Below are 11,248 nucleotides of genomic sequence, written 5' to 3'. Positions count from 1 at the left end.
ATTAACTACAACCCTGCTTTGGCTCGTCGTCAACTTGGGTTCCCCTTGAGAGACAAACCTAATAACATGTTGTTAGAAGGTCTTTTCTATCAAGAGGGTAGAGATCCCCAACATTTGAAGCAGAAGATTGTGCATGCTTGGCATAATGTGCATAGGAAAGGAAGATCCGAGCTTGGTCTGTGCAAATGTGTAGCTTTGGAAGCTTTGGGTGAAGAAGAGAGCTTTGGAGTTAAAGATGCCTTATCCTTGTGAAAGACCTATGTCTATGGTTGTGGTTGAGCCATTAACTCTCCCTAACCAAGATGTAGAGGAGTTGGAAGACGCGCTCGCCAAGATGAAGCAAGAGAAGGATATGTGGGAAGAGCGTTTTCGTGATTTGAGAAGAAGCATGAAGAGTTGCAATTGGAGTCTAAGGACAAAGATGCACTGATTGAGCTACTTGAAGACCGAGTGACGAAGAGACAGAGAGAGCCAAAGGTTTCATCTTCTAGCATGCCACAGTCTTATGTTGCTTGGAAGAAAATTGTTGATCAACTTGTCCTCGAGAAGACTCAGATGAAGGCTTCTTTTGAGATCGAGATCCTTCACATTCAAAGGAAGTACGCGCCTTCAGCCAGATCTTGTGACATTGTTTTTAGGGATTCTTAGGATGACTAGTCTCCTTTTCTCTTGTATCTTTTTATTTTGTGGTTTCTGAAATTGTACTCAGTGTAATCCTTCCAATTTATATAAATAAAAAGAATTTTTTGGTCATATCAAATTGTTGCAATTGCCATTCAAATATCATATATTTACAAATGATATAGTAAGTTCCTTGGAAATAAAAATAATCAAGCATTGCATTCCACACATCATTTGTATAAGCAGGTTTTCGCCAGATGTCTAATTGGTGTTTCTTCTGTGCTTTAGCCAAGCTGACTCACCGGTACAATACCAGATTCAATCATCTGAGAATTATGGAGCATCTAGAGCAAGAGAACAGAGAGCTGAAGGACGAGATCGCCCGCCTGACTGCCACGATGGAGTCAGTTCTTGATGCTCAGAGTCAAGCCTCTCCAACACCTGCAACTCCTCCCACGAGGACTGTTACTTCAGAAGTGGTTACCTCTACCATGCCTGCTACTACCCCCACTTCGCGCCAAACCTGCCTGCCGAATTCCCGTGGGGAATGCCGCCCAACTTTGTGCCAGAAGGCTTTGCGCCTACATTTGCTTCCATGCCGACATCTAGCCAGGTCATGTCCGTGCCACCTCCAGTTGTGCATACTTTGCCTCGCGTAGAGGATACCATCTATCATTCTGAGCCGTTTGAGGGTCCGGATGTTCATGAGAAGATGGACGAAATGAAAGATCAATTTCTTGAGCTGCGCAAGGAATTGAAGATGCTAAGAGGTAAAGATCTGTTTGGGAAGAGTGTTGCCGAGTTATGTTTGGTGTCCAATGTTAAAATCCCGGTGAAGTTCAAAGTGCCTGACTTTGAAAAATATAAGGGGAACTCTTGTCCGCTCAGTCATCTTGTGATGTATGCTCGCAAGATGTCAACTCAGACAGATAATGACCAATTGCTTATTCACTACTTCCAGGATAGCCTGTCTGGTGCTGCACTCCGTTGGTATATGGGGTTGGATAGTGCAAGCATTCGCACTTTCAACGACTTGGGAGAGGCTTTTGTGAAGCAATACAAGTATAATATGGACATGGCACCGGATAGAGACCAGTTGAGGTCTATATCTTAGAAGGACAAAGAGACATTTAAAGAATACGCGCAAAGATGGAGGGATTTGGCTGCCCAGATCACTCCTCCTTTGGAGGAGAAAGAGATGACAAAGATCTTCTTGAAAACCTTGAGTTCATTCTATAATGAACGAATGATCGCTAGTGCCCCTAGTGATTTTACCAAAATGGTAAATATGGGGATGATATGTGAGGAAGGAGTTCGTGAAGGACGTCTATCAAGAGATGGGGCATCAACGAGCAAAAGATATGGTAGCAACTTTGGTAAGAAGAAGGATAGTGAGACCAATGCAGTAATCAGTGGGAGGCAGAGGAGGCCTCAGATCATAAGAAATCCACCACCCCGTCAACATCATCATCATCAAGTGTCATCAATAATTCTGGTATTTTCTAATCAACAAGCAACACCAATTCAACAACAACAACAACCGCAACAAAGAACGAACACCTACAACAACAACAATACCAACAACAATCAACATCAACAGAATTTTGAGAGGAAGAAGGTCTCTTTTGACCCGATTCCTATGTCATATGCAAAGCTGTATCCCTCCCTAGTTCTCAAGAACTTAATTCAACCGAGGAACCCACCGCAGATCCCAGAACCACTTCCCTGGTGGTATAAACCTGAGGTTCGTTGTGCTTTTCACCAAGAAGCACCCGGGCACGACATTGAAAATTTCTATCCATTGAAATATGAGGTTCAAAAGCTTATGAAGAGTGATATGGTGTCCTTTGAGGACCGTGCGCCGAATGTGAAAGCAAACCCTTTGCCTGCTCATGGGAACTCTTCAGTAACTATGGTGGACGGTTGTCCTGAAGATTCAAGGTTTTTGATGTCCGGTTTATCCGAAGATCCTTGGTGCAGATGCACAAGGATATCTGTTTGGTGAGTGACTGTAAACATGATCATGATGGTTGTGTTATTTGTAGTGTGAACCCAAGGGGGTGTGATGCGGTGAAAAGGGACACCTAGCGTACGATGGATGAAGGCATGATCCAGATTGTTCAATCCCGTCATGTAGATGACGACGTCAATGTCATAGTGCCAATTTTCAAGCAACAAGAGTGGTTGGTAATTCAGTATGATAGCAGAAACATTAAGGATGTCAGACAAATATCAGTATCTCCATTGGTAATACGGTTATCGGGCCCAGTACCGTATTTATCTAATAAGGATGTATCATACCAGTACAATGCTACAATGGTAAATAATGGTCAAGAGGTCCCGTTACCTACGACTAGTTCAGTGGTGAGCATTACTGATGTTACAAAGGTGACCCGCAGTGGTCGAGTGTTTGGGTCGGTCGTCCCTGAAAGTAAAGAGGAAACAGTTGTTGGTAAGAAGGTGGAGGTGCCTAATGTAGATCCAGTTGGCTGTTCAAAGGATATGTCTGGTGAATCCAGCAACTTGAAAGCCAATGATGATGATGAGGTACTCCGATTAATAAAAAGGAGTGAATTTAATGTGGTTGAGCAGCTTCTCCAGACTCCCTCAAAGATCTCAGTGTTGTCTCTGCTTTTAAATTCTGAAGCGCATAGAGAAGCACTACAGAGAGTTCTTGAACAAGCATATGTAGAGCATGATGTTACTGTGGATCAGTTTGATCACATTGTGGCTAACATCACTTCATGCAATAATTTGAGCTTCTGCGACGAAGAACTCCATGAAGAGGGAAGAAATCATAACCTGGCTTTGCATATCTCAATGTGCTTGTTAACACCTGTTCGTCACTCAATGTGCTTCCAAAGTCAACTTTGTCAAAGCTATCTTACCAAGGAGCGCCCATGAGGTATAGTAGGGTAATTGTCAAAGCCTTTGATGGCTCGCGCAAAATGGTAATTGGTGAAGTGGACCTTCCAACCAAGATAGGTCCGAGTGATTTTCAAATTACTTTTCAAGTAATGGATATCCATCTAGCCTACAACTGTTTATTGGGAAGGCCATGGATTCATGAGGCAGGGGCTGTTACCTCCACTTTGCACCAGAAGCTCAAATTTGTCAAGAATGGCAAGCTTGTGATTGTTGGAGGAGAGAAAGTGTTGTTGGTTAGCCATCTGTCATCTTTCTCGTATGTTGAAGTTGAGGATGAGGTTGGAACTCCATTCCAAGCCTTGTCTATTGCTGCTGAGAAGAGAGTTGGGGCACCTATGTCCTCGCTGAAAGATGCTCAGAAGATTGTTGAAGAAGGTACTGTTGATCAGTGGGGGCGCATGGTAGTGGTCTCCGACAACAAAGCCAGAACCAGTTTGTGGTTCTAGAAGGGCTCATCAACTACTAGATATGAAGATATGCAACTTAGCTTCTGTAGCGGAGGGTTCATTCATGGCAATGAACAACACTTAGCTGTTGTTCTAGAGGATGACGAAGAGGAAGACTGCACCAATTTTTTGACGCATGGAAGGACATGCAACAACTGGATTGCTGTTGATATTCCTGTTATTTTGCATCGATCTAAGTAATTGCTTTGATATTTTAAAATCCTTCTCCTATGCCTAAGGGAGAAGTGAACATTGTTTGGGCATTTTAAATTGATCATCAATAAAATTAATTCTATTCATCCACATCTTTGATGTTTATTTTTACTTTTTGCTTTACTCTGAAAATGGTAATCACAAAAAATATAAATAAACAAATAATTGTCATCTGCATAATATTTGGTCGCAAATTCACTTCTCTAAAATCAAAATATCAAATCATTATGCAGGTTGGTTCCTAACCCCATTGAATGCAATGATCCCTCTCCTTCTCCAAATTTTGAATTCCCTGTGTTTGAGGCCGAGGAGGAAAGTGGTGTGGAACTGAGTGAGGAATTGTCTCGTCTTCTTGAGCAAGATGAAAAGATTATTCAGCCGTTCGAAGAGGAGATTGAGCTAGTCAACTTGGGTTCCGAAGATGATGTGAAGGAAGTCAAGATTGGATCTCGACTGTGTCCAGATGCTAAGAAGAGGTTGATTGATCTTTTTCGAGAATATTTAGATGTGTTTGCTTGGTCCTATCAAGACATGCCTGGGTTGGATTATGAGATTGTGGAGCATAGATTGCCATTGAAGCCAGAATGCCCGCCAGTCAAGCAGAAGTTGAGAAGAACGCATCCTGATATGGCTGTGAAAATCAAAGAGGAAGTTCAAAAGCAGATTCACGCCGATTTCCTTGTGACCGCTGAGTATCCGCAATGGGTGGCCAATATTGTGCCAGTGTCAAAGAAAGATGGAAAAGTCCGCATGTGTGTTGATTATAGAGATTTGAATAAAGCCAGTCCGAAAGATGATTTCCCTCTGCCACACATTGATATGTTGGTAGATAATACTGCTAAATTCAAAGTCTTTTCATTTATGGATGAATTTTTTGGATATAATCAGATCAAGATGGTACCCAAAGATATGGAGAAGACCACATTCATTACACCCTGAGGAACATTTTGTTATAGAGTGATGCCTTTCGGTCTAAAGAATGCTGGTGCGACTTACCAGAGAGCAATGACTACTCTTTTTCATGATATGATGCATAAAGAGATTGAGGTTTATGTCAATGACATAATTGCTAAATCATTTGATGAAGAGGAACATGTTGAGCATTTGTTGAAGCTATTCTAGCGTTTGAGGAAGTATAAACTCCACTTAAATCCCAATAAGTGTACTTTTGGTGTTCGTTCTGGTAAGTTGTTGGGCTTTATTGTCAGTGAGAAGGGTATTGAAGTTGATCCTGCTAAGGTCAAAGCAATACAAGATATGCATGCGCCCAAAACTGAAAAGCAAGTCAGAGGTTTTCTCGGCCGCTTGAATTATATTTCCACATTCATTTCCCACATGACTGCCACATGTGCGCCTATATTCAAGCTTCTTCAGAAAGATCAGTCTTGTGATTGGACCAAAGATTTCCAGAAAGCTTTCGACAGTATCAAGGAATATCTGCTTGAGCCTCCGATTTTGTCTCCACCTGTTGAAGGAAGACCGTTGATCATGTATTTGGCTGTGCTAGAAGATAGTGTGGGTTGTGTTCTTGGTCAGCACGATGAGACTGGAAAGAAAGAATTTGAAATTTACTACCTCAGTAAGAAGTTCACCGACTGTGAGACTCGGTATTCTATGCTTGAGAAGACTTGTTGCACATTAGCTTGGGCTGCTAAGCGTCTGCGTTAGTATATGTTGAATCATACCACTTGGTTGATATCCAAGATGGATCCAATCAAGTATATATTTGAGAAGCCTGCTTTAACTGGGAGAATTGCCCGGTGGCAAATGTTGTTATTAGAGTATGATATCGAATACCGATCTCAGAAAGCAATCAAAGGTAGCATCTTGGCTGACCATTTGGCTCACCAACCGATTGAAGACTACCAGTCATTATAATATGACTTTCCCGATGAAGAGATTTTGTACTTGAAAATGAAAGATTGTGATGAACCATTGCTTGAAGAAGGACCAGAACCTGGTTCCCGTTGGGGCATGGTATTTGATGGAGCTGTTAATCAATATGGAAATGGCATTGGGGCAGTGATTATTACTCCTCAAGGCACGCATCTACCATTTACAACTAGACTGACTTTCAAGTGTACAAACAACATGGCAGAATATGAAGCTTGCATTATGGGGCTTGAAGAGGCCATGAATCTTAGAATCAAGTATTTGGATGTCTTCAGTGAATCGACTTTGGTTGTGAATCATATCAAAGGAGAATAGGAGACAAATTAACCCGGTTTATTACCATATAGAGATTATGCGAGGAGGATTTCAACTTTCTTTACAACGGCTGAATTTCATCGTATCCCTCGAGATGAAAACCGGATGGCAGATGCTCTTGCAACGTTGGCATCAATGATTATAGTGAAGTATTGGAATGAAGTTCCCAAATTATCTATGATGCATCTTGATAGGCCAACTCATGTGTTTGCTGTTGAAGAGATCAAATACGAGAAGCCGTGGTATTACGATATCAAAAGTTTCCTCCAAAGTCAGATCTACCCGCCTTGGGCATCTTTGAAAGATAAGAAGACTTTGAGAAGATTAGCCGGTAAATTTCTACTTGAATGGTGATATACTATACAAAAGAAACTTCGACATGGTCTTCCTCAGATGCGTGGATAGACACGAAGCAGACTTGTTGATAACTGAAGTGCATGAAGGTTCCTTTGGTACCCATTCCAATGGACATGCAATGGCGAAGAAGATGTTGCGAGCAAGTTACTATTGGCTGACTATGGAATCTGACTGTTGCAAATTTGTGAAGAAATGCCACAAGTGTCAAATTTATGCTGATAAGATTCATGTTCCTTCGACACTATTGAATGTTATCTCTTCCCCATGGCCCTTCTCCATGTGGGGAATTGATATGATTGGAATGATTGAACCCAAAGCTTCGAATGGACATCATTTAATTTTGGTGGCAATTGGCTACTTCACCAAATGGGTTGAAGCGGCATCGTATGCAAATGTAACCAAGCAATTCGCTGTAAAGTTTATCAAGAATAAGATCATATGCCGTTATGGTGTGCCAAGTAAGATCATTACTGACAATGGATCGAACTTGAATAACAATATGGTGGAAGCTCTTTGCAAAGACTTCAGGATTGCACATCATAATTCTTCCCCCTACAGACCCAAGATGAATGGGGTTGTTGAAGCTGCGAATAAGAACATCAAGAAGATTATCCAGAAGATGGTTGTCACATATAAGGATTGGCATGAGATGCTCCCATTTGCTTTGCATGGGTATCGTACTGAAATTCTGGTATCAGATATGAGATGTCGAAGGTAATGTCACGACACTAATATTTGAACAATACAAACAAGATAAAAGATAAAGAACAGTAATGCAAGAGACACAAGCAATTGTTAACCCAGTTCGGTGCAAACTCACCTACGTCTGGGGGCTACCAAGCCAGGAAGGAAATCCACTAAACAAAATCAGTTCAAAGACTCTCAGTAAACAACTTCAATTTACAGTCTTTTCACCTAATCTCTACCCGTGTGACTTCTACCTAAGAACTCTTAGATATGAGATCCTACTCACTCCCCCTCAATCACAGCAGTGATATAAAACAAGAATTACAATGAAAAGAAGACACTCTTCAAAGACACATACTTGATCTTGCTTAAAAGCTTCAATCAAGTAAACACACACTCATGCTTCAAAGCTTAGAGTGGACAACTTACAACTCAAAAATCAGTCCAATTCAATCATCTATGGATGGATAAATGACTTACAATACACACAGCCACACAAGACTAAAACCCTTATTCTCTCTCAATATTTCGTTCGTTATTTCTTGTGTATAAAACCAGGTTTTCCATGTACTTTATATAGAAGTATTTGGCTGGGCTTGGACATCATAAAACCCTAAAACTATTTTCCATTCATATCTTCTCATGACAGCTGATTATATCTCGTTGGAAAATAAGTCAATCTGGTTGTAATTACTGATCAAATGGCACATTTAATATTCTCTCCAATCATACATAGATTAGCATAAAAAACTGCAATGACACAATACATAACATTCAGACTGAGTGTTCTGTATACAGATGTAATAATATCGGGTCTGACATCTCAGTAAAATCCAGCATATTCACATTTTAAACACCCTGCAGGTACATGTTATCTTATGTCAAGACAACACTTGTGACAACTTGTGAACAATCTAGGTTTTACCAAAATTGCTGCCAACACATAGAACCAACAAACTCCCCCTTTGGCAAATTTTGGTTCACAATGTAACACAATGTAACACCCCAAAATTTGCTAAAACATACATCAAACCATTTGTTCACAATGTAACACCCCAAAATTTGCCCTCCTCATTCATGCATTCATTTAGCATTTCATATTGCATTTCATCATGTCAATCAGAATTAGATCCGAAAAAAAAAAAAAAAAAACGAAAAAAAAAAAAAAAAAACGAAAAAAAAAACGAAAAAAAAAAAAAATTTACAAAATAAATAAATAAATAAATAAAATATAATAAAAAATTTTGGACTTGGGTCTCTCTCATTTGAGCCCACAAAACCATGAAATTCAGTCTATAAATACCAAGGCTTCACTTGAGAAAAAGGAAGAGAAGCAAAATACTTTGAGGTTTCCTTGGAACAAAACCCTGGACAAAACCTGAAGAGAAACCTGACAGAGTTCAGAGCAGCCTCCAAACCCTGAAGGGAACTCAACTGCACAGAATCACCTTTGCCTCACGGGTGCAACTCAATTTCAATCAAGCTCTCCAATCAGGTTTGCCCTATTCCCATTATTTTACGCCTTCACTTTGAATGTTCTAAATGTGTGATGTATTATGAATGGGTGAAACCTATGCCTTAAATGTTTAATCACATGATTTCTGAAGTGTATGCCATAGGGTTTGAGGTTTCTGAAACCATACTGTTATCCATGAAAAAAATGCTTATGGTGTTTCACTAACCCTTTTGTTGAGTTTTTGTGAGGGCTCACATGACTTTTGCAGGGATAACTTGCGTGGTTTCCCACTTTATTTGTGGGATAACCCCTGGAGGTTCATTCCGATTACCTGTACTGACCCACTTTCTTTGATGATGTTAGCTTGGAAGGATCTCAGGGTTTCCCATTTCTTTAATTGCTGTTACTTCGGATCTTTATCCGCGTGGTACTTTTACATTTTTCCCGCATTTTACTGCTTTCCTAGCTGGAAGACCTCGATAGGCGGCAATGTTTTTATGTTTACTTTATGCAGGTTCCTTTGTCCAGGGTTAAGAGCTATGAGGTCTTATCCTCATTACCCTTTTGCATGCGCGTTCCTACAATGCAGACAAACCCTTCATTGATTTTTCTTCTCCATAACACACGTTTACTCCTTCTACTACAGGCGAGTAAGTCTCCAAAGGTCGAGCATCCGGTAGATTGCGTAGTGACGTCGTTCGTCCAAAACCCAATCCACAACCCCGTAGTTAGCCGAACTACGGCTTGCTCTGATTCTCATTCCAGATGAGATACGTAGGCATAAGACGCGATGTCTTAGAGAGCACACATCCCCCCAACCCCTAGGTAGCCGAGCTACGAAGACTCTGATTCTCATATTCAGATGAGATACGTATGCAGTGGATGCGACATCCGCGCGAGTCATTTTCATTTAACCCTTTTTTTTAGTAAATAGTACATTAGATAAACCCACACCCTTTAGACAAGAACTACAAAAGTGGATCCCGTAGAGTACTACGGATGCGTAGGGGTGCTAATACCTTCCCTTCGCATAACCGAATCCCGAACCCAAGATTTGGTTGCGAGACCCCGTCTTGTCCTTTCCTTTTTCAGGTTTACTTCGAGCGTTTCCTTTCCCTCCTTTGGGATAAATAACACACGGTGGCGACTCTTCTGTCTTTTTCTTTCGCCGGTTGTTTTTTTTGCGCACTGTATTTTTCAGGTTGCACAACTGGCGACTCTGCTGGGGACTAAGAAGTTGACCTCTTGCTGGTACATCTTCCCTAAGCGAGTCCCTCCTAGCTTGTGTGATTTCTTGTTTATTGGGTGTTCATGCTTTTGTACATTTATTTGCTTACCTGCTTGCATGCATCTGTTGTATCTATTGGATCTGTTTGTTTGTTTGTTGGGATGGGATGTTCTATGAGAGATAAGCCCATTACCCAGGCTTGAGTGTACAAACAGGTTTTAGAGTGGATGATCATGAGGCTTGCGTGGCATGTTGCTACGTTAAGTCGTTCGTGAAGAACCACACCCAGACGAGGTTTCTTTTGGATATATTATGTCCTATGGATGTTCCGTAACGACATGGTGTTCCTTTAGAAATCGTCGACTCTGGTGACCATTTCCCGAGAACTCAGTCGAGGCCTCTCCTTCGAGACGTGATTATGTTAGCTCTGGTGGGCGCATTCTCGCTGATCAATCCGAGGACCCCGAGACTGGGAACTTGCTTTAGGATGTCCTGTTGAGGGGAGTCAGTGGAGGTCTTTTATCCCGTAATAATGCCAAACCTTCAGTGGTAAACGTATTATTCACGACTGAAGGGCTGAAGCTGATGAACTTCTGTTCTTAGAACCTACCAGTGAGGGGTGGGCTAAATTCAGGAAACCTTAACCTCCAACCAACCCGGTTTTCTGGAGCTGTGTTTTGGTCTTGTATTATATTCCTCAGTAAATTTCTCTCCAGGAAGTGCAACCTGACAGATGTTCAAGCAGATCCATCAATTCTGATTGACATGCCTTTGCATTGCATAACATCATCTGCATATTTGCATCCAACATCTCATGCTTATTCATTTGCAGGGTATTCCCTTTCAAAACGGGGGTGCCTTAAAACTGAACAAGCAGTGCATCGCATACCATGCATATTAACCCTTGTCTGTTTTGCAGATGTCACCGCAATGTCTAATGTTTGTTCCCTGTATCAGGCAGTTATTGGTCCCAAGCGAGTTCACAGATACCCGACAAAGGAAAACCGTCCACGACTAGCGATGGACCAAGTACAGAAAGAGCTGGCTGATATGCGTGAAAGGATGGATCAGTTCATGACATTGATGACTGGTATGGCAGTAGGT

Source organism: Lathyrus oleraceus, chromosome 4, assembly GCF_024323335.1.
Source record: "Lathyrus oleraceus cultivar Zhongwan6 chromosome 4, CAAS_Psat_ZW6_1.0, whole genome shotgun sequence".
Taxonomy (NCBI): domain Eukaryota; kingdom Viridiplantae; phylum Streptophyta; class Magnoliopsida; order Fabales; family Fabaceae; genus Lathyrus; species Lathyrus oleraceus.
Note: the sequence above shows the minus strand (reverse complement) of the source record.